The following is a 27,176-nucleotide window of genomic DNA, read 5'->3' as shown; positions in this document are numbered from 1 at the left end:
CTACCATGCCTCATTAGTTCTCCAAGTCCTGCTGAGTTCTTCTTTTATCCCCTCACACCTCAGCATTTCTTTCTGACTTCACCCCTTGCCCCAGTCTCCAGCCCACGTGGCATTCTGCTGTCAGACTAGCCTTCCTTAAACACTACTCTTATCATGTCACTATTTTGTTCAAAAACCTATCATGCTCTCTGTCTCATCTAATCTCCTCGGCTTTCAAGGCCCAATATAACCCAGCCCCCCTATCTACTCAACCTCATTTTCAGGTCCTCTCTAATGTGTTCTCAACATGCTGGTTGGGTCTGATGAGCTACTGGCTCATGTGAAAACCATCCTCCTTCCCACCTCCATTTATGTAGCTCCCTGTATTGGAAATGCCTTCCCCTCTCTCCTCTGCCCTCTCAAATCCTAGCATCCTCCATGAAGGCAGTGACACTTGAACTGAACCCCAGGCCTTCCTCTTAGACAACTCCAGCCTCTCAGCTGACCTCCTACAACATTTATATCACTCAAGTAATCAGAGACAGTGAATCCTCAACCACCAGTAGACTGAGTTCCAAAAGTTCATCAGTAAGTCAATTGTTTGAAGTTCAAAATCCATTTATCCTGAAGAAAAATAAATGGGAAATAAATAAAATGTATGTAACCCACAATATAACAACTATGGTACAAATGTACCTTTCCAACTATACAGAACCACTGTTTGTAACATATACAAAAGAAAAACACATTCTGAGTTCAGAAATAGGGTCACACTCCAGAAAAAAGACAATTCTGGCGAATAGGAAGCCAAAGGCCCAGAGGGTAAAACCAGACACTTTTCACCCATCTCCCCAGCCAGACTTCAAGAGTCTGAACTCCAGTTTCCAAACCAGCCTAAGGACATGAGTCTGCTTTAATTCATGTGTGAAATTATCTCATTCATCAAAACCAAGACCCTGGAAAAGTACAGAGGCATCAGACCTGCCTGCCCCCAGACACTTGGGAGCCCAGGTGGCAGTCAGAGCGGGGCTCGCTCCATGCCCCAGAGCGACTGCTTCATTGACTTCTCAGTGTTGCCACAGAAAAAGACAACAGGGAGAACATGGGGAAAATTTTTAATCTGTCCAGAGAATGGAGCAGGGCACACAGATAATGTCTAATTAGCATGCATAGGAACTTGGTGGCCACTCCCCAGGAGGGACTGGTTCTAGAGTCAGGACAAAAAGCTACCTATAGCCAAAATCACACCTAAGAATCCCTGGAGTCTCCAAAGTACTGTATACATGTTTCACATGACCTCATGTGGTCACTGTTGTGCCCACTCAAGTTTGAGAAACTTCAAGGTCAACTAAAGGAAAGGAACGCCCTGGCCCTTCATACCACTCTGCCCTTAGGAAGACTGAAAATCCCTATTGTGTATGGGAGCTGCTTGTCTGTAGCATTTACTCTACCTTGATTTAATATTAAGCCTCTGTGACTTTAGTACACATGAATAGATGTGTCTGTTGCAAGGATTAAGGTGGAAGGTGGTTAGTTTTCTGAAGTAAGCTGAGAGCTGGATGGGCCCGGTGGTGCACAGAAAAACCTGGTTAGTAACTCTAACTCTGGCATTGAAGAGACCCAGCTTCAGGTCCCAGGTCAACTGCTTACCAGCATGTGAACGTGGACAAGTCACTGCAAAAAGCCTCTTTTCCCTCATACATAAATAAAATGGTGGTAATACTGCCTACCTCATAGGGGCTGCTGGGGAAATTAGGAAAGAACACTTAGCAAATGTAAACTATTATTACCAGCGTCCACAACAGGTGTGAGCACATCTTTTTCACCTACACAGAGCTGGCAGGAGTTGACCCTACCAGCCTAACAAGGATCAAACAGATGGGTCTTCACCTTCTCCCATCACCTGAACTAGACTGTCCCAACTGTCTGACTTCAGGTTTAGCCCAGGTAGCTGTGACCATTAAGAATGATGAAAACAGGGAAAAAGTAGGAAAATGGAAAGGCCTGTAGATTGTAGTCAAAACGAAAAAGGAGAACCTGGGATGGTATGCATACATCAAACACAACAAGTACAAATAACATATGGGACCATTAGGATCCTAGGAGCTATAGAAACTAAGTATTAATAATCGGTGCTTTACTCAGGGAACTACGTTCAATATCTTGTAATAACCTTTAATGGAAAAAAATATGAAAACGAATATATGTATGAATATGCATGACTGGGGCATTGTGTTGTACACCAGAGTTTGACACACTGTAATTGACTGTACTTCAATTAAAAAAAAATAAAAAATAATTTTAAAAAACAGTTAGTGCTTTACTGTGAATTATCTTTGCTTTTAGTGCAAAGTTGGTTAAAATGATCATTTTTAAAATGAAGGCATTGACAAGGGGGTGGGGGTGGGAAGAGATACACTGGGATTTCAAAATTGTAGAATAGATAAACAAGATTACACTGTATAGCACAGGGAAATATATACAAGATCTTATGGTAGCTCACAAAGAAAGGAATGTGACAATGAATATATATATGTTCATGTATAATTGAAAAACTGCTCTACACTGGAATTTGATGCAACATTGTAAAATGATTATAAATCAATAAAAAATGTTTTAAAAAAATTAAAAAAATAAAATGAGGGCATTGAATGAGATATGCAGTTTTACTAACCTCTTTTTTGTCTCTTCCCCAGGCTGGCCACATGTTTTGCAAGAGTCTAACAAATGATGTTTTACAGTAGTTGACTGATTCTGTGTATAATTTTTCCATTCAGTGCTGATTCAAATTTTAGTCAATAATCCACATTTATAAAGAGTTCATAATAACACTGAAAGCAAATCACTGCCACAGGTGTGATGAAGATAAGCACAGCTAAGTAAACAAGAAACAATCAGTTGCTTAATTGTGATAGTCAAGGGCACTCACATTCAAGGTCAGGCTCATTCTAAAGGTACTGAGCATGTTCAGTTTGGGGAGTGAGACCTGACAGCAGCTCTAGTAACAACATCTAGAGTTAGACCAATCCTGTCTCAGAAATTTCTATTATGTCATTCACAGCCAATCAGAACTTGGAATCAGCATGAACCCATACAGACTCAAAATTCACAACAAAAGCAAGGAAACTTGATGTTCTGGGTAGCTTTTGTGTCCTTATCCTGGGTAAACATATAGTTTCTGTTGAGCCTTTTGAAATGCTGAAAGTGGTGCCCTGGCTCCCATGAGTTCCCCAGCAGATGCCAGGCTGGAACCCTCAGCCTCAGTCAGCTCTACACAGCAGACTGCGGTGGGACAATGATGGGCCAGCCCTAAACACCTTCTTAATCTGGGCTCTCAAAGGGCAGGTGCATTTTGGGATGGGGCGGAGAGGAGGTATACCAGAATATCCTAGGAAACATCTTCCTACAGATGACTCAGCCACCCCATCCCCAATCAGGGATTATCATAATTGAGATGGGGAGATTGGAAGACGTAACTTGAAATAAAATTCCCAGTAATCACAGCCTATGTATGTGCACATACCTCTCCCCTCCAATACCCAAAATGGAATTGAGACTCACTGGTCTAAATCAACTTGGAACATCAGGAACGCATTACACTTAAACATACACACACACACACACAGAAAAGGGTGATGGAATCACAGGAACTCAGTTGGAGATACAGTACCAGTTATTCCTGGGCACCAGTAACTAGTCAATCCAGGCCTCACAGAAGGCATCACATTAGAGGCAAATTGCTTTGTAAGAGGTTAACGCTCCGTACCAACACGAAAAAAAGGCCAGATTCCATCAAAGTTCATCAATCAACTACAGATATTTTAAATGAGGGATCAATGGTGGGCAACTGCTTCCATAGACACAAGATACAATCAGACACAAAGTTCTGTTCCTAATCTTTGATACATTTGCCTTTATTCTTTGCCCCTTGAGTTGTGGTCTCATCCCCTCATCTCCCTGCTTGCCCCTTGAGTTGAGGCCCCCCTCAAACACAGACCCTGGGTATACACTGAGCTCAGCCAGAGCCTCCATGGCTGCCCATTCCTGAAGGTCTATTTCACTGCTGTCTCAAGGCCCAAAACTGGAAAGAAGGCAGAAATGAAAGGCAAGTGAAATAAAAAAGAAAGTTGGATGCACAGAGTAACAAGAGAAAGAGCTGTTCTTCAGTTTTCAAGAAAATAAGCACAAGAAGCATTTCATAACCAGAAATACAAGTACACAGCATGGAACAAAATTGTCTAATCTCATTCTGGAGGCACAATAAACCTGATGGCCGCACTGGGGCTCCATTTGACGTTTCAAACAAGCAAACACTGTAAAGTTGTGATCTTGATATTTTTCTGTTCACAGGTCCAATAACTGCCTAATAGCAGTGTCCTGCCCTTTCCCAGATGATTAGTGCTGAGTTTGTTGCTGGGTTTTTTTCTGCCAGCTTATGTGGGTCCTCAGAGAACACTCTCTGCCAAAGCAAAATGCCAAAACAGAAGCAGGACTTTCTGGCCATTGCAGTGCGATTAGGATCTCATAAAATCCCACTCAGACAAGTCAACACCCCAAAGTGTGCTGCTTGGAACAGCTGAGGCTCACTGGGAAGAGCCCAGTTCAGGAGAAGCTTCACCGAGCCTGGATTTTCTAATCTGTCAAATGAGGGTCATGATGGTGAAACACCACCCCTCAGATTGCTGGGAGAAGGAATAAATGGGGTAGCACCTTATAAACTGTAAGTCTGAGCACCTGACAGTACAGAAATGTTATAAATAACCACACTGCTCTCTCCCCCTGATATAAAGGAGGAAAGTGTACCAAGGTAATACTACTTGTTCTCAAAAGATCCTATCTGTTTGGCAGTTACTCTGTTTAAATTAAGATGTATCATGGTTATTCTCTTCTTGAGAAAATATAGGTTTTTTTCCCTCCAAAACCTTTTTGACAGCCATTTAAGTTTCCGTGGTAAAGAACACAATTTATGTGCTAAATAGTACGTGCCCCAGTCAACCAAAAAGCAGCTGGAGTTATTTCTTGGAGGAAAGGAGGGCCAAGGGCCACAGAGGTCCAAGAGGGACACAGAGCTGTGAAGGTGTACCGGAAAGATTCTGAACCAATACAATAGTTCACTTTTACGTGGCTCTAAGAGCTTCACCAACAATATCTCACTTATGCCTGACAACTCTCCAAGGTAGGTACTACTATTACCTCCACCTTTCGTAGATGAAGAAAGACTGAGAGTGGTTTAGGCAACTCACCAAGGTGACAGAGCTACTCACTAGCGGAGCTGGGACGCCAAGGCCGCGCTCTTCACCACCGCATGACACTGTCTCACCTCATTCAGATATTTCCACGATCAAATCAACCCTGAGTCAACAGAAGCCTTCCACAGGTGCTCTGTGCTTCAAGAAAGATTTTCATTCATTCAACATTCACTGAGCACTGGCTGCATGCCAAGCCCAAGACCTTCACCCTATTTGTCCAGAGGAGCATCAATTCCAGGGTGGACCTTGAGTCTAAAGACAACTCAGGAAAGCACTGAAAGTGTTTTTAAAAAGCTGCAGTAATTCACAGCACGGGCTATAACATCCCTTATTCTATTGTTATAGGCCCCCCAAAGCTTGCCTGGGATGACAATCAACTCATTAAGGAAATGTGCTCCCTGGCGGGAAGAACTTCCTGTGGTATAATAAACTAAGCAGACAGCAAAAAGCAGTCCAGTAGGCCTCTATCAGCCCCCAGCCCCACCTATCTCATCCCACCCCTCTGATTCACTGCTTTATAAGCAAATGTTCTATTACATGTACTAAAATCATAAAAACCCCCAAATACTGCACATCCCTTTTTCTGTGCCTTGGGAACAGAATTTCCATCTTTAGGGAAGCTGGTTACAGTTAGCTGGGACGTCACGGAGACACTAAGAGAGGTTACAGCAGGTGAGGCTCCCTACGAGGCTTCACCTGTAGCAAATGCTCAATCCACATCACCACTCACCTGGTGACTTTATGATGTCTCCGCCTTCCCTCTTATACCAGGCATCTCAGGCCTGCTACCGCAGATTTTCCCAGTGTAATCTACTCCACAAACCGTTCATCTTAAATACAAGGTACTGCCATGTAGAAATTAACTTCAAAAATAACACTTAAAGACAAACTCTTATTTTCCTCTCAATTTATTATGTATATAAAACAAGCATTTGGAGTTGACTGTAGATCTAAAACTCTCTTAATTTCACAATTTATGTACTGTTACAGGCCTGTTTGCACAAACATTTTAATTTAAGCCTAACTTTTCTTGTTGGACACGTGGAATTTAAGCTCTGAGAGCAGAGGCCATGACTGAGCATTCAGTACTTGTCATCTGTAACTGCCTTACAATTCACAAAGCAGCAGAGTGGACCTCAGGGAGCTTACAGGGGTTGTGGGGGGACAATCAAGCAATCAATGCAAGAGCTACAAGGAACATAAGGGCACCAGAGGGCACAGCCAGCGGGGAGACTTGGTCAGTTTGAGCATCAATCATGGAGGGGTCCCTGGAGCAAGTGAGCAGACTTCTCGAGGATGAAAGATACATTCCCCAAAGCTGAAGTTAGGCAGGCATTTCTGAAATGGTTTCGTCATATATGTTGCTTGCACAGTGTTATTAGACGTTCTGGACTTCAAGAAAATACCTCATTATGCAACAAGCTCTCTTTCCACTGGTTTTAGGTTATTCATAAGGAACCATTAGTCTCCCATTTGGGTAGAAATGTAATAATATCAGTTAGTGGGACATCTTAAAGTCAGACACTTGTTGACCTCTCAGGGTGGATGTCAGAAAGGTACTGAGAGTTCTATTCACTAACTGATACATCTTTCCATTTATTAGTCTACTCAAAAAAAATTCTTCAAGTTTTGGCATCCTCATTTAAACTAGGCAACAAACAAGAAACTCCAAAACAGAGAAGGAAAAAAATAACTGTTCCCTAAACAAGCAGTGAGGGGTTTCTGTATCACCCAAATAGCTCATTTAGCATGCACTAACTCACTCAAAGTTTTGAGTTAAGAGTAAGAAAAGAGCTTCAGTTTTTCATCTACAAAATGGGAAAAATCAAGTCTACGTCACAGCAGCTGTGTGAGGGTGAAAGGAGTTCTACACAAGCCCCTGTACAGGCTTTTCCTCGCGTGGCCAGTCCCCTTCTTTCCTTGACCAGCTCAGGGTCAGTTTCCTGGTCTGCCACGGGGCATGGTGACAACAGATGTCTGAGGATGAAAGGAAAGTGTATGGCAAAGGGTTTGTCACTGCAGCCCTACACAAAACTGGTTATCAATGTACCTGGGACTGTGGGGAAACAGAAATAACTGTGGGCTTACTGACAGGACACGAGTAAAAAAATGTTCTGAATGGTGGCAGCATCACTGGCAGAAGTATACTGCTTCCTAGAAGACTGTTCTATAACTGTGATTCAATGCTTAAAATGACACCAGAAAAAACAGCCTGAAGTCAACAGCTGCAATCCTCCACCCACACCCAGGGTCCCTGTGTCTGGGACTTGGGGCCACACTCAGGTCAGGTGGCCTCTGGATGTGGTGAGCATTCCAAGGAAAGCATTCAGGTTGTTAGACCTTGTGGAGTGACTACTGAAGGGTCAGTTTATGCATTTTATTTTTATTTTTTATACTTATTCTTAAAATTTCCTAATTTTTCTCTTTTTTAGAATAGTTGACATAAAGATTAAGTTAGTTTCAGGTGTACAACACAATGATTCAACATTTAAACACAATATAAAATGATCACCATGATAAGTCTAGTAAACCTTCTGTCACTATACAAAACTGTTACAGTCTTATTGACTCTTCCTTCTGTTGTATGTTACATCCCCATGACTTACTTATTTTATAACTGGAAGTTTGTACCACTTAATCCTCTTCACCTATCTCACCCAACCCCACCCCCTTCTCCCCTCTGGCAACCACCAATTTGTTCTCTGTATCTATTTGTTTTGATTTTTTTTTAGATTTCACATATAAGTGAGATTATACAATGTTTGTATTTCTCTGTCTGATTTACTTCACTTAATATGATCATCTCTAGGTCCATCCATGTTGCTGCAAATGGCATTATTTCCATTCCTTTCTATGGCTGAGTAATATTCAATGTATATATACACCACATCTTCTTTATCTATTCATTTATCGATGGACTTTTAGGTTGGTTCCAAACCTTGTCTATTATAAATAATGCTGCAATGAACACAGGGACACATATATTTTTTCAAATTAGTGTTTTTGATTTTCTTCAGGTAAATACCCAGAAGTGAAATTGCTGGATCATATGGTAGTTCTATTTTTAATTTTTTGAGGAAACTTCATACTGTTTTCCATAGTGGCTGCAACAATTTCCATTCCCACCAACAGGGCACAAGGGTTTCATATTCCCACATCCTTGCCAACACTTGTTAATTGCTGTCTTTTTGATGATCAGCCATGCTGACAGGTGTGAGGTGATATTTCACTGTGATTTTGATTTGCATTTCCCTGATGATTAGTGATGTTGAGCATCTTTTCATGTTTCTGTTGGCCATCTGTGTTTTCCTTGGCGAAATGTCTATTCAGGTACTCTGCCCATTTTTTAATTTTTTTTATATATATATTAAGTTGTATGATTTCTTTATATAATTTTGGTATTAACCCTGTATTGGATATATCACTTGCAAATATTTTCTCCCATTCAGTAGGCTGCCCTTTCATTTTGTTAATGGTTTCCTTCACTGTGCAAAATCTACAAATGCAATGCAATCCCTCTCAAAATACCAATGGCATTTTTCACAGAACTAGGAACAAAAAAATCCTAAAGTTTGTAAGGAACCAAAAAAGACCACAAACAACCAAAGCAATCTTGAGGAAGAAGAACAAAGCTGGAGGTATCACATTCTCTGATTTCAAACTATACTATAAAACAGTAGTAATCAAAACAGTATGGTACTGGCACAAAAACAGATACACAGATCAATGGAACAGAATAGAAAGCTCAGAAATAAACCCATACTTATGTGGTCAGTTAATCAACAACAAAGGAGCAAGACTATACAATAGAGAAAAAAAACAGCCTCTTCAATAAATGGTGTTGGGAAATCTGGATAGCTAGATGCAAAAGAATGAAACTGGATCATTTGCTTATACCATATACAAAAATAAATTCAAAATGGATTAAAGACTTAAATGTAAGACCTGAAACCATAAAACTCCTAGAAGAAAACAGAGGCAGTATGCTCTCTGACATTGGTCTTAGCAGTATCTTTTTGGATCTGTCTCCTCAGCCAAGGGCAACAAAAGCAAAAATAAACAAATGGGCTCATGCATTTTAAAGACTGCTGGGCACCCAGACGTTGAGAAGCTAGCGAGCTTCAGCGGCAGAGCTTGAAGCCAACTGGGGAGCAGGGAGATGCTCGGTCTGCTTTGAACCACGGCCAAGAGGCCAGCAGCAACTTCCTCTCACCTCCTATTCTTGCCGCAGGAAAACTGACAGTAAGGAAAGAGGGCACCCAACCAGATTAAGGTCGGATCACCCTCTCAAAAGGTCACTGACACCAAAGTCCTGACTCTTCAAAAGGTCCTTCAAATTAATCAGTGGAAATCTCTGCACAGGAGCCTCACTGAATTCCATGGCCTCAAAGACCACTGTTATTGCCCCAAATTTCTCGCAGTAAAAATAATGGCAGGACTCAGTGCAAATGCTTCCTCCTCAGGAAGACCTTCTTGACCACCTTCTTCTGAAAGAACAGGCTCCCCATCCCCTTATTCTCTTTATTTTTCAGAACATTATGTTATACGGCTGCTTACTTGTTACCTGCCCCACAGAACAGATGCTCCATGTGGGCAGAAACATAGTTCATTCATTGCCATGTCCCCAGTTTTGTACAGAGCAAGCACTTAAAAATATTTACTGGTTGAATGAATAAACAAACAATGCATGTAATACCTAAGTAACCTAACTGTGTCCTTTTCAGAAAATTCCATATAGTACAAAAGATAAATCTATCATTTACAGTTGAATATATTTTTAGAAATTGGGCATCAGGTTTTAGCTCCCAAACGTAACATGTTATTACACTGCTGCTACAAGCAAGTGAGATCATCTCTACTCAGTAATATCCCTCCCAGGAACACAGGCCTTCCTCACTGAGGACTGTGGTCATGGTCTCTTTCCTTCCATAGGACCACTTCATATAATGTTGTTTTTGCTGGGAAATGCATTTCTTTTAGGAAACTGAAAGTCTAACCCAGATGCTGTGTCAAAGATAAGGGTCCTTCAGGAGAGGGAGGTCTTCTTAGACCTTGAAGGCATAAATAAAGGCTCCTCTGCAAGTCACCATTCACCAGGGTTCAAAAGTAGAAATCAAAGAGCTGTTGCCACCAACACGACTTCAGACCTGTGGCTCCAGGGCCTGCCTTTGTTCAGGAACACCTCACTCCCAGCTTGTCTCACACGGGAGGGCTGCCGGAAAGTGCAGTAGAGGATCGGAAAGCAGGACACAAATCCAACATGGGCAGTTTTCACGATGTACTTTCTTAACAACATCTATTCTCAAATGGGAGAATTCTGAAATCATGTTATGCCATAACAAAGCATGCAATTTCTCCTTTATTACTAATAGAAATAGAAATAGAAATAGAATTTGTAGAGAGCCCAGAAATAAACCCACAAACTTTTGGTCAATTAATCTTTGACCAAGGAGGCAAGGACATACAACAGAGTGAAGACAGTCTCTTCAGCAAATGGTGTTGGGAAAACTGGGCAGTTGCATGTAAATCAATGAAGTTAGAATACTCCCTCACACCATACACAAAAATAAACTCAAAATGGCTTAAAGACTTAAACACAAGACAAGACACTATAAACCTCTCAGAAGAAAATATAGGCAAAACATTATCCAACATAAATCTCAGCAGTGTTCTCCTAGGGTAATCTACCCAAGCAACAGAAATAAAAGCAAAAATAAACAAATGTGACCTAATTAAACTTATAAGCTTTTGCACAGCAAAGGAAACCATAAGCCAGACAAAGACAACCTACATATGGAATGAGAGAAAATATTTGCAAAAGATGAGACTGACAAGAGCTTAATCTCCAGAATATATAAACAGCTCATACAACTTAATACGAAAAAAACAAACAACCAAATCCAAAAACGGGCAGAAGACCTAAACAAGCAATTCTCCAATGAAGACACATGAATGGCCAATAGGCACATGAAAAAATGCTCAATATCACTAATTATAAGAGAAATGCAAATGAAAACTACAGTGAGGTATCACCTCACACCAGTCAGAATGGCCATCATTCAAAAGTTAACAAACAAGTAATTTGCCTAACAAATTAATTTCAGGCTCTAAAATCCCACTATGTCAAAGGCTGTATCAGTCTTCTCACTCTGAGGGAAAACATACCTAAGCAACCAGGCGATTAAATGCAGAGTTGGAATTGCTTTTTCAATAAAACTGCCCTTAGACAAAAAGACCCTTCTCCAAAAAGCTCCCGACAGGAACTCCTGGGCCCCAGCTCCTGCGGGGAGTAGGGAGCTGCACCTTCCAGAAGCACTACTCTCGGATGGTACAGTTCTCTCAAAATGAGGCCGGGCCACATGTTCCAGCCCTGCTAAAACTTACTGGCCAACCACCCTCAAGGTACGTTTTCAAGCAAGAGTCTGGACCCTCCAGTGAAAAATGGTGTAACAGCAGCAAACTCCTTTCTAAAATTCTCTTCGGAAACTTGCATCTTACTGTAAATCAAGGTTTCTTACGTCTACATGCAAAATTGGTCTGTGTGGATTTGTGCGATTTTCCAGGGAGAGAATTCATACTGTTCTGAGGCTCAAAGAGGTGTATGTCCCAAAAGAAGTTAAACCACTCTTCTAAGGGGTGGCAGAACTTCATCCTCCGCATTATTTCAGGAAGCCAAAGTTTCTCAGAGCCGCCTCTGCTGAGCAAGGTTTCTACCTAGTTGGAGACTGTCTGGGATCACTTTTTCCCAGGAGAAATACTAGCAAACCGGAGGACAAGCCGCCACACTCCTTTTGTGGGTGCGGATCCTTCACATTTCTGGGGTGCCCAACGAAGCCTGCTGGACCTCGGGGCTCATGTAGCCCCTGAAATCAATACGGCAAGTCAGCGAGGTCTGCACTTAGAATGTGGATTCCTGAATTTGCTTTGGACTCTTGCATGTTGGCATTTTCCACTGCAAAGCTGTGGCACTTCATAATAACTTACTATTTTTTTCTCAGAAACACATTATTTTATCCAGCTTCCAAAGAAAGATCAAAATTAATGTTGAGTCTTCGATGCTTTAGTCCATCACTCAAAATGCAGGGCACATCTCCATAGAAACTTTCCTCCTAGGCACGTTTCTTCAACTGAGCATTTCTACATCAAAGCAGAACCCTTAAGTCACTGTTCCCACTGGTCTCTGGCTCCCTCAATACACTATGTCCTGGATATTTTAAATTTTTCAACACCCTATAGGAATTAACACATGTACATTCCCCTTCCCATTTAAAATAGTTTAGTTTTTATTTTTGTTTTAACAAACCCCTGGTCTCTATGAGCTTTTTCTAACATGGAAATTTAAACAGCACATAAATTTACTTAAACATCCTACAGATTGCATGAAATATTCACCTTCACCAGCCCCGGCTGCTGGATCCATTGTGATCACACCTTTTCTTCTTACAAGCCAGGGAAGAAAGTGACCTTGTTACTCTAAAATCTCACTCTCATTTCAAGTCTACCCAGTTACCAATATTTTTTCACACATATGGCAATTTTTGGTCTTCTTCAAAAATGTGGCCAAAGGTACAATAAAAGGCTGAAAATGACTTTTTTCTGCTTGCTCTCCCAGACTACAAACTCCCACCACCATTTCTTCTAAACCAAAAGGTACCATTACATTTGGAAAATAATCAGTTTCAGAAAAAGGTACTTTAAGCTATTGTTTCCAGAATGACTACTAGATGCACAGAAGGAGAAAGTATAATCTGCTGAGAAAACTGCAAAATAATTTCTAACTCTATTTGCTATAATTTGACAATTCTATCTTAAGAGTCTAGAAAATGTACCATTGCGAGATGTCTCAAAGCCATTATCCTAATTGAAGTCTATTTAAATGGAATAGTCAGTTCCTTTTCAAGTCACATAAAAGCACATACAGACCCGTGATCCCACCTATTAAATCAAGGGGTGCCTATAAAGTACGTGTCACCAAAGCAGTAAAGATTTTAGCCTCAAAATACCCCAGCCATCTATCATGCTCTATGTGAGCACTGATCTAGAGACATTCACATGCTGACATACATACAGAATGAAGTATTGAACAATGCTCCTTTTAAAAAAATGAAGTCAGGAAAAACAGACATATTCTATTCATCTGGCTGGTTTTCAACTTCCAAGTTTTTGTTTTCCACATGTCTTATCTTCTTTAAATACGCTAGACCTTCCTCTTCTCAGTGTTCATAGAAAAGAAAAGTGGAGTGGATAATCCCAATTGACTTGGGAATCCACTGCATTTTTTGGTAGTTTTCCATTTAAAATGGGTCTGTGTCAGAGGAGGAATGAGGAGAAATGTAAACTGACGGGAGTCCGCAGGCACAATGGGGAGCAAAGGAAAGCCAGGCTTAAAGACTGGCAAGAGATAATCTGCCTTTGGGTAACTGAGAGCCAAGGCCATAACTTCCTCTGTATTTAAAATCCACAGTGCTGTCTCTTCATTAATTTTAGATGAATTTCACGGTAGGTTTTTTGTAATTACCAACGGCTTGCATTACTAGCTCAAGGGATGGCTCTATCAATTAGGAGATCTGGTTTCCTAAGCAGAGCCTTCCAGATCACATGCCCACCTTCACTTGAAGGTGCCGCCAAGGGGCTACTCAGAAGTAGCAAGAGAAGATCTTCCTCTAAAACCCCTTCAGGTCAGATCCCTGATCCCCCAGAGCACTGAGGGAGAAAGTCAGAGAAGAGAATAAACTTAAATTACCAAAGGCAGACAATGATCATCTCTGACTGTAATTTAAATTTCTGCTAATAGGGTTCTGTTACAATAATGAACATCTGTCACTCATGTTGTCATATATTGGCTTGCCCCTGGAAGAATGCTCTTTTTGAAAGCAATATTTTCTGTCTTTTCTGCCTCTGGCAAAAGTAGAATAAGGAATATAAAATGTTCATGAGAAGCACACTTTCATGAGCAGAGTTCACCATCACAGGACACACATGAGGTCCACGAGGAAAGAAGGGAGCCAGTGACAGTGATGGCAGATGTGTGATCCTGGCCAGTCAGAAGCTGCAAGAGCAGACCACTGGACTTCCGGGCTGGAAGGGGTGAGCTGAGGCGCCTGGCATTCCAGGGAGGGCAGGATCCATCGACCAGACTCCCAGTCCTCTATCTACTTTAGGGCCTCCTTTCTGGCTGCAGACAAGCATTACCAGACCTACGAGAGGGAACAGATTAACTTAGAATTCACTAAGAAAAAAAAGGAGGAGGAAGAAGAAGAGAAGGTGGTATAAAAGAGATAAATCCAAGAAAAATGAAAAGAGAGGCTGTGAGAACTTAGTGGGGCAATCAGGGCACCGATCAAAAGAAACTGACTAAGGAACAAGGAGAGAATATCATGGCACAGGACACCTGGCTCGGACGACAAGTTTATCCAATGCTCGCCCACAAAGGGGATTGTAAGGATGTGAGTGGGGAAGAGGCCAGCAGTGAGGACAGAGAACCTCTGGGATCCAGGCATAGCCCAGTATGACTGATAGGAGAAGCCAGGCTTGCATGCATGGACTCCCACAAGCTAGGAACCTGCAGCCCATGTTCTAGGTTCTTCCCCTGCTGAATCAGTCTCTCCATTCTGAAAAGCTGGCTTGAGAGCTTTTTAGACAAGAGATAAAGAAACTTTAAAGCTGGAGGTCTTCCTTAACCTAACCTGATGAACATCAAAGACTCCACCCACTGCTGTCGCTGCCGCGGAAGCCACACACACACACAAACAGCCGTGAGATGTCACATTCAATTGCTCCCCTCCCCTGCCCCAGGGGAAGACCTCTGATTTAAAGAGCTTAGTGCATTGTTTTGAGTAAGAGGGGTGGAGTTTTGATCCTCACCCCTTTGGATGGTGGGTGCATGGTCTTTCAGGAGCCTGGGCGAAACAGGAGAGAGCAGGGTGAAGTCCTGCTCTAGGAAGGTGACAGCCTTCTAGTGTCTCCCAAAGCTTCACCAAGATTTTTACTCCTGGAACCAAGACCTTAATGGGAAAACAGCTGGTGACTTTCTAGATACTCCATAAATAGCCAAAAAATTGAAAAACAAATGAAAATTCCAAAACATACTTAAGTGCTTACTTAAGTAAAAAAAAAAAAAAAGAAAGAAAGAAAGAAAGAAAAAGAAAAACTGGCACACTGACTTATAAACTATTAATCTGGGAGAAGAGAATCTAACTAACCATTCTATAACTAAGAATTTATCATGTTTAATGTTATTCAAATACCTGCTTTAAGATTATTTAAAGGCCTTCCTTAAAAGCAAACCCTCCTACACTGTTGGTGGGAATATAAATTGGTGAAGCCACTATGGAGGACAGTATGGAGGTTCCTTAAAAAACTAAAAGCAGACTTACCATATGGATCAGCAATCCCACTCCTGGGCATATATCTGAAGAAAAGTGTAATTTGAAAAGACACATGCACCCCAACACTTATAGCTGCACAGTTTACAATAACCAAGACATGGAAACAACCTAAATGTCCATCAACAGACAAATGGATAAAGAAGATGTGGTGTGTGTGTGTATGTGTATGCACACACAATGAAATATTACTCAGCCATAAAAAAGAATGAAATAATGCCATTTGCAGCAACATGGATGGACCAAGAGATTATCATATTAAGTGAAATAAGAAAGATAAAGACAAATATTATATGATGTCACTTATATGTGGAATTTTAAAAAAAAATTTTATTTACAAACCAGAAATGGACTCGTGGATATAGAAAACAAACCGTGGTTACTAGGGGGGAAAAGGGGAAGGGATAGATTAGGAGTTTGGGATTAACAGATACACATCACTGTATATAAAACAGATAAACAACAAGGACCTACTGTATATAGCACAATATACAAAAGGAACTATATTCAATTTCTTTCAATGAGCTGTAATGGAAAAGAATCTGAAAAATATATATATATGTACATGTATAACCAAATCATTTGCTGTACACCTGAAACTAACATTATAAACTGTCTACACTTCAATGAAACATAGAATTAAAAAAAAAATTCTTCAAAGGCCTTCCTTAAAAAGAATGCCCAAGTAGGCAAGGACTTCATTTAAGAGATTCACAGAAAACTATCACTGCAAGAGTCTGGACCTGCTCAGTGACAGTCCCCAAGCACAGCCACTGTCTCCTGAGCAGAGTCATCTGCTGAGTGCTCAAGGGATTACTGGATAAGAATATTAACTCAATATGGGGATAACCTATTTGATAAGCCCTTTCTCAGCCCTTACAGAATTTGGCTTGAAATCATCGTGGTGATTGGATGAGGGGTTCTGAAGCCAATTTCCAGGCTTCCTGCTTGGCTGGCAGGGCCACTCGCTCCCGTAGCAACATCACATCACTGAGAGATACCGATGTAACCCTATTAACAACAGGCAGGAAAAGGGACCAACAGGGCTGAACCATATACCTGACACCGCCTTACCATTGCAAAAACAAGAAACTAAAAACCTCGTTCCCACTTTAAATACCAATTCAGAAACCTGTATAAAAGAACTCCTAAAACAGAAAAATGTGGCAAAAAATACACCTTTTTTCCTTAACTTGAGCACCCATCTCACTCAACACTAACCAATCAGCGGGGCCTGCTGCTCTGTGCTCACTGGCACCGAGAGGGTGAGAGGCCGGGGACCCCACTGCAGCGCTGCGGGAGGGGCCCAGGGGGAGCAGGACAGCATTTCTGGCAAAGGAAATTGAAGTTAATAGGTCAACTCTGCCAGATAACACAAAATGATTAAAATTCTTATCAGGCCACAGTGAGCGAGGTTTTAGGTACTGTTAAGCCTGCAATTTCTGGGAGATTTCTAAGCTGTAGGTCAAAAAATGTATATACTTTAAGCATGCTTAAATTTTTGAGACTAACATTCTGGCATTATAAATTCATATAGCTGGAAGGACCTCTTGACCATTCACCCCAGAAAACCCTGGGCCTTGTACTTGTTACCTCTGCTGCCAAAACAACTCACCTAGCTCAGAAACTCAAATTGTGTTTTTTCCTTCCACAAGATTTTTGTACCACAAATCAGAGCTCATGAAATAAAACTCACTTCAGGCTATTAAGCCTCTGCCAACACCACTCTCGATCACAGTCAAGCCTGAAGACAAAAGCTAGGCTGACCAAATGAGTTTCGCCTCTGGCTCAGAGCATGATCGATAGTCATTTCTGCTGGGAGTTTTAGCCTCAAAAAAAAAAAAAATTAATGTTCCTGCTTTACTATTAACCTACCCCATCAGGATCGAATACCACTCACCATCTCTCCACAGACAAGAGCCTACCCTGGGAAATTAAAACAAAAGCAGCCCCATTCCCATGGGTTTTCTACTACTCTGACTTATTTTCCAGTTCGATTTTGCCTGTGAACTTAGCCAGAGAAAGCAGCTCAATCTTCCCTGAGAACAGCTCCCTCTAGTCTTCCCAGCATAGGGACTGGAGTTTCTGCTCTGAATTCTGTAGTGGAGGTGAGGCGGGAGGGAAACCGAGCAGGGGCCACATCAAATTAGCCACTGCCATGGGCTACTGTCCCAGAGGTCATTTCTAACAGGCACCTGGACATTGAGGACACTAAGATGGCTCCTGTTCCAGCTCATGTGAAGAGCAGTTCCATCATTTTTATCAAAGGAAGCAGCAAAATCAGGTGGGAGATACTCAGCCCAGTGACTGTGGAGCCGACCTGCCTAGACCCAAGCTCTCTCCTTATTCCTGGGCTGCAGCCACAGGCCCCCTTGCCCTCTGCATGGCTTTATCCCATCCTCACCGTCAACCAGCTTTTCCTTATACAAACATCTGCTCAGTCTACTACACCTGCCAGGGGGCCCATGTTCAAATCTATAGGAAAAATCATTGCCCCTCAGTCTGACAGGCGAAGTCCTACAATGACATCACCTGCCCTCCGCTCTTTCCATCATAATTGAAACACTTCCCATCAACCTTCCACAACTGGGGCACACACAGCGAATCTCTCCTTGGGTTTCCTTTCAGAGCCAGGCATATCGACTACATTGCTCTGCACGGATCCTCCCCACCACCAGGTCATACTCACCTGGCTGCGATGTTAAGGTTTCCAGTGCATGGAGGCATCACCTGCTCACCCTCAGGCATGAGTTTTCCCACCCCTTCTTCAGTGGCGTTCTCAGCTCTGAGGCCAGCTCCCACTTAGAGCCCTGGGCACCATCTCAGTGCGACACTGCTGCTAAGCCACACGGGTCTCTGTGGTCTCTGACTCTGCAATTTTCCGGGATACTTTGCTCTTCCGTCCCCTTAACATTAAGCTTAAAGCCTTCCTAACCAGACTTGCAAGTGTCCCAGAAAACATATCACTCTGGTCTTCCCCGAAATACCTCCTCTTTGGTTATCAGAGGCTCTGCTCTAGGGAACCAGTCCCTTCCTTCCAAAAACAAAAGCAAAAATAACACATTACCTAGGAAACCAGCTAGTGACATCCCATACCAGTTTTCTCTTTCAGAATTACAAAAGTTGTAGAAGAAATTTAACCACCATCTCCGACTCAAGTCCTTCCACTTCCTATTTAGAAATCCAAAGCTTCCGGTGAAGAGACAGGTTTCTCCCATCTGGCCCTCCCCCATGACAGGTGGCTCTGATGAGCACCAACAGGCTCCTCCCCTCATCTAGAAGGTGGCCTCAGGAAGAGAGCAAGTCTCCTCACCTGCAGGGTCTAAACACAGCTGCCTCCATTCTTCCCAACAGCAGAAAGTCTCTTTCCTGACAAGGCACAGCTAGAATTCCCTCCCACTGCTGCCAAGAACCCTCCCTAGGGCCCCCTGGGCATTATTTTTGAGTTGTGCCAGGGGCTATTAACCAACACCCGCTGAACACAGTCCAGTGGTGCCAATGGGATTGAGGGCTGTGGTTAAGAGGAAGGAAAGAGAGACAAATATGAACAGGGCAGAATCCCTATCCTCTAGAAAGAGAGGAAGACTACTACACTACTACTGTGGGCTGTGTACAGAAGACTTCAACCTTGAGGTCTCAAACTGGAGCCCCGTGCTACTAACATACTGATGTAAGCAGTGGCAGCGATGCCTCCTGAGCCTGGGATAGGAAGCCAGACAAGAGGGCCACCCTTGCAACTCGACGAGCAAATGGCTTTCTAGTCTGGGTCAAGGGCACAGACATGCTTCTTTTGTAAGACAGCTCCAACAATGGATTCCCATGGACCCCTCCCACTCCATTTCCCTTCCCGGGTAATTCTACTCTAAAATTTATTCAATCCCCCTCACAATAAATCCAAGTTTTAAAGAGCACACTTCAAGTTCTCCCTTGTTTCTATGTGCTTGCATTCATTCATTCACTCATTCATCCAAAAAACATTTCAGAAGCCTGTGCAACGGGTCAGATGCTGTACTAGACACTGGGTATATAATGGTGAGCAAAATCGACAAGGTCCCTGGCTTCTTGGAGAAAGAAAAGCAGATGTCCCCTAAAGAATATGTCATAACAGTGAGAAGTGATGGAAAGGACGAGAGGAAAGGGCAGTAGGGTGAGGGGGCGGAGCTGTTTGCTGAAGAGGGAGCAGCACAGTGGTTGGGTTCCTGAAAGGCCTAGCTCCCTTCAAGCTGGGAACGGAAAGGTGTCTGGAATAGGACAAGCCAGGCGGAGAGGGGCACGGGCTCAGGATGAAGCAGAAGGCAGGAGAGGATACACCACATAGCACTTTTCAGAACAGGTTCAGAATGTGGGTCTTATCCCAGGAGTAACAAGAAGCCTCCGTAGGGTTTTCAGCAAGGACATGGCATGAGCACGTTAGGAATTAGAGACCACTCGGGCTGCGGAGGGGTGAATGGATTAGAAAAGAGTAGAAGCAGCTGTGGGGAGAGCAGTGGGGAAAGCAGCGAGGCGGCTGCGGCAGTCTTCCAGGCAAAAAGATGGTCTTCTGGACTAGTGGTAGCAGTGAAACTGGAGAGAAAGCGAACATTCAAGAGAGGTTTAAAAGATGAAAATAACAGCACTTGGTAAAGGACTAGATAAGAGCCAGCCTGCATTTGCAGGGAAGAGAAATGTCAGTTACCCCCGGCAGAAAACATTGGCTGTGTATACGCTGCAGCTCACTGGTATTACACTTACTTCCCTTGGCACCTATTTTTCAGAATTTCTAGACAAATTTAGAGCTCTTCTCCTTATTTGCTCTTAACTCTATTCTTAAAAACTGTCACCCATTTTTTTAAACGGTCATCCATTTTTGAAACACATTTATTGAACATCTACTGTGTGCTAGGGATAGAAAGGTAACCAGGCCAGGCCCTTGGCACTTCTCCTCTGAGCCTCTGAACCCCCCAGCAGTGATGGCAACTCCCAAGGCTGGGGTCACCCTGCCTCCTGAAACCTTCATACAAGCCACTTAAGAGACTTCAGTCTACCTCTTAAGAGACCTTCCTCGACGCAACAGCAGCAAAGCACTTTGCACTCAAGAGTCACTCTTCACTTCATAAGATCTGAGCCCTGGGAGACATCAAGGCATGAAATCTAACTTCTCCAGGTCTTTGACCACCAAAACCTTGCTCTTACAGGAAGACCATGAACCCCACCAGGCAGTTCTTCCTTCTACATAATCAAACTCTTTTTCTCTAAAGCGTACTGAGTTCGGGAACCACATGTGAATTGTGCTTTTTCATTTGTTGCCCAACTTAGTTTGTGCTAGATTTTATCCTATCATAGAGATGCATGGTTTTATAAACCCTGGAGCTATAATGTCCAATGTGGCCAAATGGAGCTACGTAAATGAAAATCAACTAAAATTAAAACTTCTTCATTTCTCCGTTGCACTAGCCACCTTGTAAGTGTTTGATAGTCACATGTGGTTAGTGGCTACCATATTGAGAGCACAGATATGGCATGTTTCCAACAATACAGAAGGGTCTGTTGGAAAGAGTTCCAAAGAGGTGCTGCTACAGGGTTTTCTGCATGTTTCATTTGAATCTCCCCTTAAAAAAATACACAAAAGTTTAACAAATAGAGACTTTCAACATATAAACTGTGTCCTCCTTGATTTTATAAGTGAATGCTATAATCTAAACTTAAATTAACATACAACACTAAAATAGTACTTTTTAGTTAGTTTCATCATTTGTGTATATTTTAGCCAGGAATGTTAAAAATAACCTTGTGATTCCTTGTGGGGCAGAAAGGGACCATGATTTTACAAGCCACTGTGGACAGAGGCTGTCTCACTCTTTTTATACATACCCTCCCCATTGCCCAATATAGCTGACATTCTCAGTAGATACACAGATTAACTGTCATCTAAGCAAGGGGCTTGCAAGAAATGTTCATTTCAGATTTGGAATTTCAACTTCTAACACCAGTCCTGTAATTAGGCATGCAGGAATTTTTTTCTCTAGGACTGTATCTACCATATGATTTTATATTCCAAAGATACATTTACACTGTGACAGAAAATCCAACAATAATACTTCAAATGTGAAACTATCTTGGAACAAGATTAGCAAAACGTTGATAATTACCAAAACTGAGTGAGATACATGAAGCTCATAATGTTATTCTTTACTTTTATGTATGTAAACTTTTTTCCAGAATAATAGATTTAAAAAAAAAAAGAACTGATGCAATTACATACAAATTTCATCAGTTCTAACAAATATTCTGTAGGGTAATTATAAACTTTGCTATGGCTGGGTTCATAGAAATTTATCAAACATCCCAAACCAGGCCAAAGAACCAACAAAGCCAGTGACTTGTTTATGAAGTTCTTCTCCTGTATGATTCCGAGGTGGCTGTGAGAAAGCACCATACCAAGTCTCTTCAGAGACGGGGTACAGGTGGGTACTGCACACAGCAACTCTGGGTTGTCATGCTTGATCACCTGGTAATGAGGCCACTGGCCTCTGCCTCGTCTTACTGGAAAAAAGGTTAAAACTCTACATCCCAACACTAAAGCGGACCACTGCCGGCAGGAGCAGAGAAACAACTGCTTCCAGTCCACCCCTGCTTCAAGGTGAGCTCTGCACCTGCTGCAGAGGCTCCACGCCATGCCTGATGGTTAGCACATCCCAGACGGTTCCCCACCTCAAGTGGACGTGCACATGAGCCACTTCAGTCTCACCCGCAGCCCTCTGGTTACTCTACACACAGAATGATGGAAAATGTTGACCCACAGCTGCCTGCGAGTCAGCAAACCCTTCCTGTACAAGCCAGGCACTGCACTCAGTGTGTGCCAGACACCCACTCACTCAATCCTGACAGCCATTTGGAGGCGGGAAACTGAGGCACCAAGGTTAAGAAATTCCCAAGGCGCCTCAAGCAGCATCTGGCTCTGAGCCCCAGCTCCTGCCCTCTGCTCTGTGACAGGCCTGCCTGCCCTCCTCATCTCCACTCCCTCCTCTCTGCCCCTCCACACTTTCCCCACGTTGCTCCCTCCCTTGAAGTGCTCTTCCCAGAATTCCCAGTTGCTGGTTCCTTCCCTTTACTCTTTCTCAAGGCCTTTTCTTTTCCCTCAGAGGAAGGAGACTTCACATTTACCACAATTTGATGTATACGATGCACGCGTCTGTTGACTTGTTTATTGTCTAGACTACATAATATGCTATGTGCCAGCACGGAACACATCTGTTTTGCTTCCCGTCGGATTTCCCACGCCAAGCACAATGCTGGGCTCCAGCAGATGCTCAGATACTTGTTTAATGACTGATAATCATTGTTCAGTCAGTCCTTCGAGTGGAAAGATTTTTAAATGCAAGACCCAAATGATAACTAGAACCATCTTGATAAACACTGCTTAAAAAACAATGTCAGGTGTAAGAAAGGACTTAAAACTGAAAGAGAACAGGCCAGCTTATGTCAGCTTCAAGTAACAAAAAACAAAATGATACTCTTAGGAAATGCATATTGCAATTCTGAAAGGTTATTTGCAGGAGCAATCCAAGGAGTGAGTTTAAATCTCAAATCCTAACTAAGTTGATGACTGAAGAGGGCTCCTCTTGCCCTGCTCGCTTCTCAACCATTAGGATAAGCCAGGGAGGTGCCCTGTGTACCAGTTCTAGTCATTTTCTTGGGGGAAAGCCCTTAGAACCAATCTTCCAGGCAAATCCAACAAAGGTTACCTAGTTGTTTCAAAGCCCACCCCGGCTCCTCATCCCACCAGCTTCCTCCTTCCTGAAAGGTCAGATTCTTCTCTCAACAGTCCCAACTTCGCTCACAGTGACCTCGCCTATGGCTTTCATTCACCAAAGAAAACACCTTCCTTTCAAGGACTTAAGTCTTCTGCAACTCCCAAGGGTTCTTCTGTAGGTTTAACAAATTTCTCCCAACATACAACAGATGTCGTGCCGAGAACTCAGAATTTAAACAGGGGTCAGTACACAATAAAAGACTAGGAGTGTATGCCCCAAAGCAGAAGGAATATCATTTTTTAAACTGGGAAAACGTCCAGGGTGCATGGCTTGAGAGGATTCCAAAACGAGGCAGAGTGCACCTGAAACAACTACTGAAACCACATTGGAGAGCAACGTAAGTCCTGAGTTCTGGTCCCAGCTATAAGCCTTTGTCCTTGCTGTGTGATCTCGGATGTTACTTAACTCCTCTGAACTTCAGTTTCCTCATCTTAAAATAAGATTGATAATAATAGCTACTACTCATAGGACAACGTGAGGTTTAAAAGTAGGAACAGTGCCTGGCACACAGCAATTCTCGGTGAACAATGGTTACTCATACTGTTATCACCTACCCGTTGTTTTCATTTTGCAAAGCGCTATCACAAACAACCAACTGAGACCTCGGGAGTCATTTCCTTTCAACCAGTTAATTTCTCAGATCCTTAGATTCATAAGCTCACAAAATCTATGGCACTATTGGCGGGAGTTGAGGAGAGGAGACTAAGAAATCAAGTCCTCATTTTGGAAAAGAGACCCTCAAGGCCCAGAGTGAAATGATGTGCCCAAGACACACATAATAACAAGATAAACCCAACTCCAGTGCTCTCTCTAACTCACCTGGAAACCCAAGGGTTTCTGTACCTTCACGACCTCCTAGCACCCCTCTGATTAATGGTGTCTCACAGATACTTCACACAATGCAATTATGCATTACAGGGAGTTTAGCAAGAGGAAACACGGAATCCTGCACATAACCTTGAGGTGCTTTAACATTCACATGTAAGAGTATTCACATTAGCGTAGGTTTCCAATCTTCTCATTAAGGCAGTTATATTTAACTTGGGATTTAAAGTTGACAAAAAACTTAATGAATAGGCAAGACAAAAGGAACCGTCTGTCCATGGCTGGTTAGCTCCTGAAGTTAATGCTTCTCACGGGGACAAGAGTCAGCCAAAGGACAGCGCTCCAGGCAAATTGGAAAATGTTCCTCCAGCCCACAGATCATGGATTACCGCCTGGGCTCTGAGGGGCAAATCTTACAAGATGTTCCCCAGCTTTCCCCCAGGGCCACCCACCAGTTAACTGTACATTCTGTCATTCGACAGCATCAGCTGTTCCTGGGTGCTACTATGTGTCTGGCACACAAGTGACCTCATGTAATTCTCCCAACTACCTATAAAGAATGTACTACCATAGTTCGTCTGATCTAGGACCCCACTAACTGTAAGACATACCATTATTTTATGCACAAAAATGAAAGTCACTGCCAACTACAACTGTAAGATTATAGGATACTTTTTTTTGTTTTCAGGAATGTTAAGATATGACAAATTTCACTGTCTTAGCACTGTTGAAATGTCCCATTTTACAGATAAAGAAATTGAGATACAGAGAGAAAATAATTTGCCCAAGGTCACAGAGCTGGTAAATGGAACCACTGGGACACAGATCTAGTAAGTCTGGTCACCTTCTCATGGCAGTAAACTCAAATTTCCCAACAAGCCACCTGAATTACCCAAAAATGTAGCACCTGGCAGAGAGGCAGGACACAGGGTGCTAACTCTTGGTCCCCCATGAGCACATTAATTGTGGCAACGCTCTGAATATCTCTGAACCTGACCTTTCATGCGTCCAAGAAGGCACTATGCTAGACCATAATAAAGTGCCATTCTTCTTCTGGGAGAAGCAACGAGGTACAATGGAAAAAGCGTATTTAGAATCAGAAAGTCCTGGATTGAAATTCTTGTTCCACTGTCTAACCAGCTTATCACCCTGGGTAGTAACTGAACTGCTCTGAGCCTCAGTTTACTCTCCTGTAAACTGAGGCTACGAGCAGCTATCTCCCAGAGGACTGATCAAGGACAGGAGAGGCTTTTACAAACGGAGAAAGCAGCCCACGGCAGAGCTGGAATTCAACAAATGCTCTTTTCTGTACTAGCCACCATCTGCTTTGAAACAGAGTCAAAGAACAAACATTCCCCATGACTTCAACAATTCCCAAGGTGGGCACTCAGGAGAGAATAAGGATCAGACAGAAGAAAGCCAACCCTGAGGGACACTCAGGCAAAGAAAATGAACTGGAAGCACCTGGAGGACAGGCACAGCTGATGAACTTGCAAACTTCTGAATAAATGAACTGATATGGGAAAGAAAAAAAAAGAAAGAACACCATCAAAAGACACTGGTCAGTAGACATGAGGATGAGATATACCAAACTTGGCACAAAATACCACTCTCTGAAGATTCTGGGTCGCACCAAAAGTGATCTACAGCAGGAAGAATCTCCCCACTGTTTTGTTTTGTTGTTACATTAAATAACGTTCTGTGCATTTCTCCCCTTTCTTGCCTCAAGAGCTTCAGAAAATCCTCAGAAGATGAGAGCTCTGACTTGGAGGGAAGGCGAATCATATGGATATGGAAACAAACTCTTGACCTGTTTTTTCTCTCCATTGTACTCATAACGTCTCAAAGTTTCTGGCACACAGCTGAGTATTTGTTGGCTATATGTAATTTCATTCTGACCAAACCTCCAAAATACCCTATACATTTATCCTACCTAAAAGGCTAATAATCTTCTGCTTCTTTTCCAGAAGTATTCTAAAAACACAATGTCTGATAAACAAATGCTACCTTTGGTGTCTGCTATGTCTCCTAGCCTCTCAGGTGATGACACTCTGCTGTCTCTCCAAACCTCCAACAAGGCCCAGCACCCTCAGCCCAGCAAACTCCAGCACTTTCTCTTCCCGCTCGTCCATCCCAGTCCCTTGGTTTACTTGGCAGCTATCTCAATGACCACGTCGTCTGATCTGAATCAGTCTGTTAATCTCCTTCCTCTCAGGCACAGCAACTTTCCTGGAGATAAAGGTGCAGGCAAGCTGAGTTCACCCACAGCCCTCCACCCTCAACCTACCACCCCCTCCTTCAAGCCCTCCTTGATACTCCCAGAGAGGCCTCTGTGAAAAGAAAGAAACCATATGGCAACAATCCTACTCTATGCTCATTACCTTAGGAGGCTTACTCGTTTTCCATAAGTTTAGCCCAACCACCAACTTGCAGAAGTTGAAAGAATACTGAAATAACTTAACGGGTGGGTAAGAGCTAATAGAAATGGCCTTTTTGCTCTTCCAATACCTCCTAGAGATAAGATTCACCACGTCACCGAGCTCTAAACCCACAAACTGGACTCTGCAAACACTCCCTACCCCAGAGCTCAACGATTATTTGCCCCTCCGTTTTTCCTTATTAGTTTCCATATAAAAGTCACTCATCCTTTCCCTTCCAGCGTACATCAGGCTCCTGAAAGGACGCCTTTAAATCCTTTGAAAATCACCAAAACATGTTGAAAGTCTAGTTCTTTTCAATTCTTGTGCAGAGCAGCCGTGGTGTCAAGACCAACAACTTCAAACATGAATATGGCACCACCCCTGCCTTCACAGAGCCCACGCTCTTCCTCCAACTCTAAAAAGTCTGTCCTCCCCGTGAAACGTCTACTAAAACGTAGTGACAAAGTAATTCACAGCTTTGGAGGAAGAGCGAGGGTGGAAACAGACTTTGCCCTTACATTTGAT

General features: G+C 42.7%; 1 protein-coding gene across 3 annotated transcripts in view; it reads right to left on the bottom strand.

The window, feature by feature from the left end:
* The window catches only part of TEX2 (testis expressed 2), a 123,890-nt gene that overhangs the window by 70,100 nt on the left and 26,614 nt on the right, over nucleotides 1-27,176 (bottom strand). The window lies entirely within an intron of this gene.

The sequence above is a fragment of the Camelus ferus genome, chromosome 16 (genome assembly GCF_009834535.1).
Source record: "Camelus ferus isolate YT-003-E chromosome 16, BCGSAC_Cfer_1.0, whole genome shotgun sequence".
Taxonomy (NCBI): domain Eukaryota; kingdom Metazoa; phylum Chordata; class Mammalia; order Artiodactyla; family Camelidae; genus Camelus; species Camelus ferus.
This window is presented reverse-complemented; position numbering and strand designations above follow the sequence as displayed.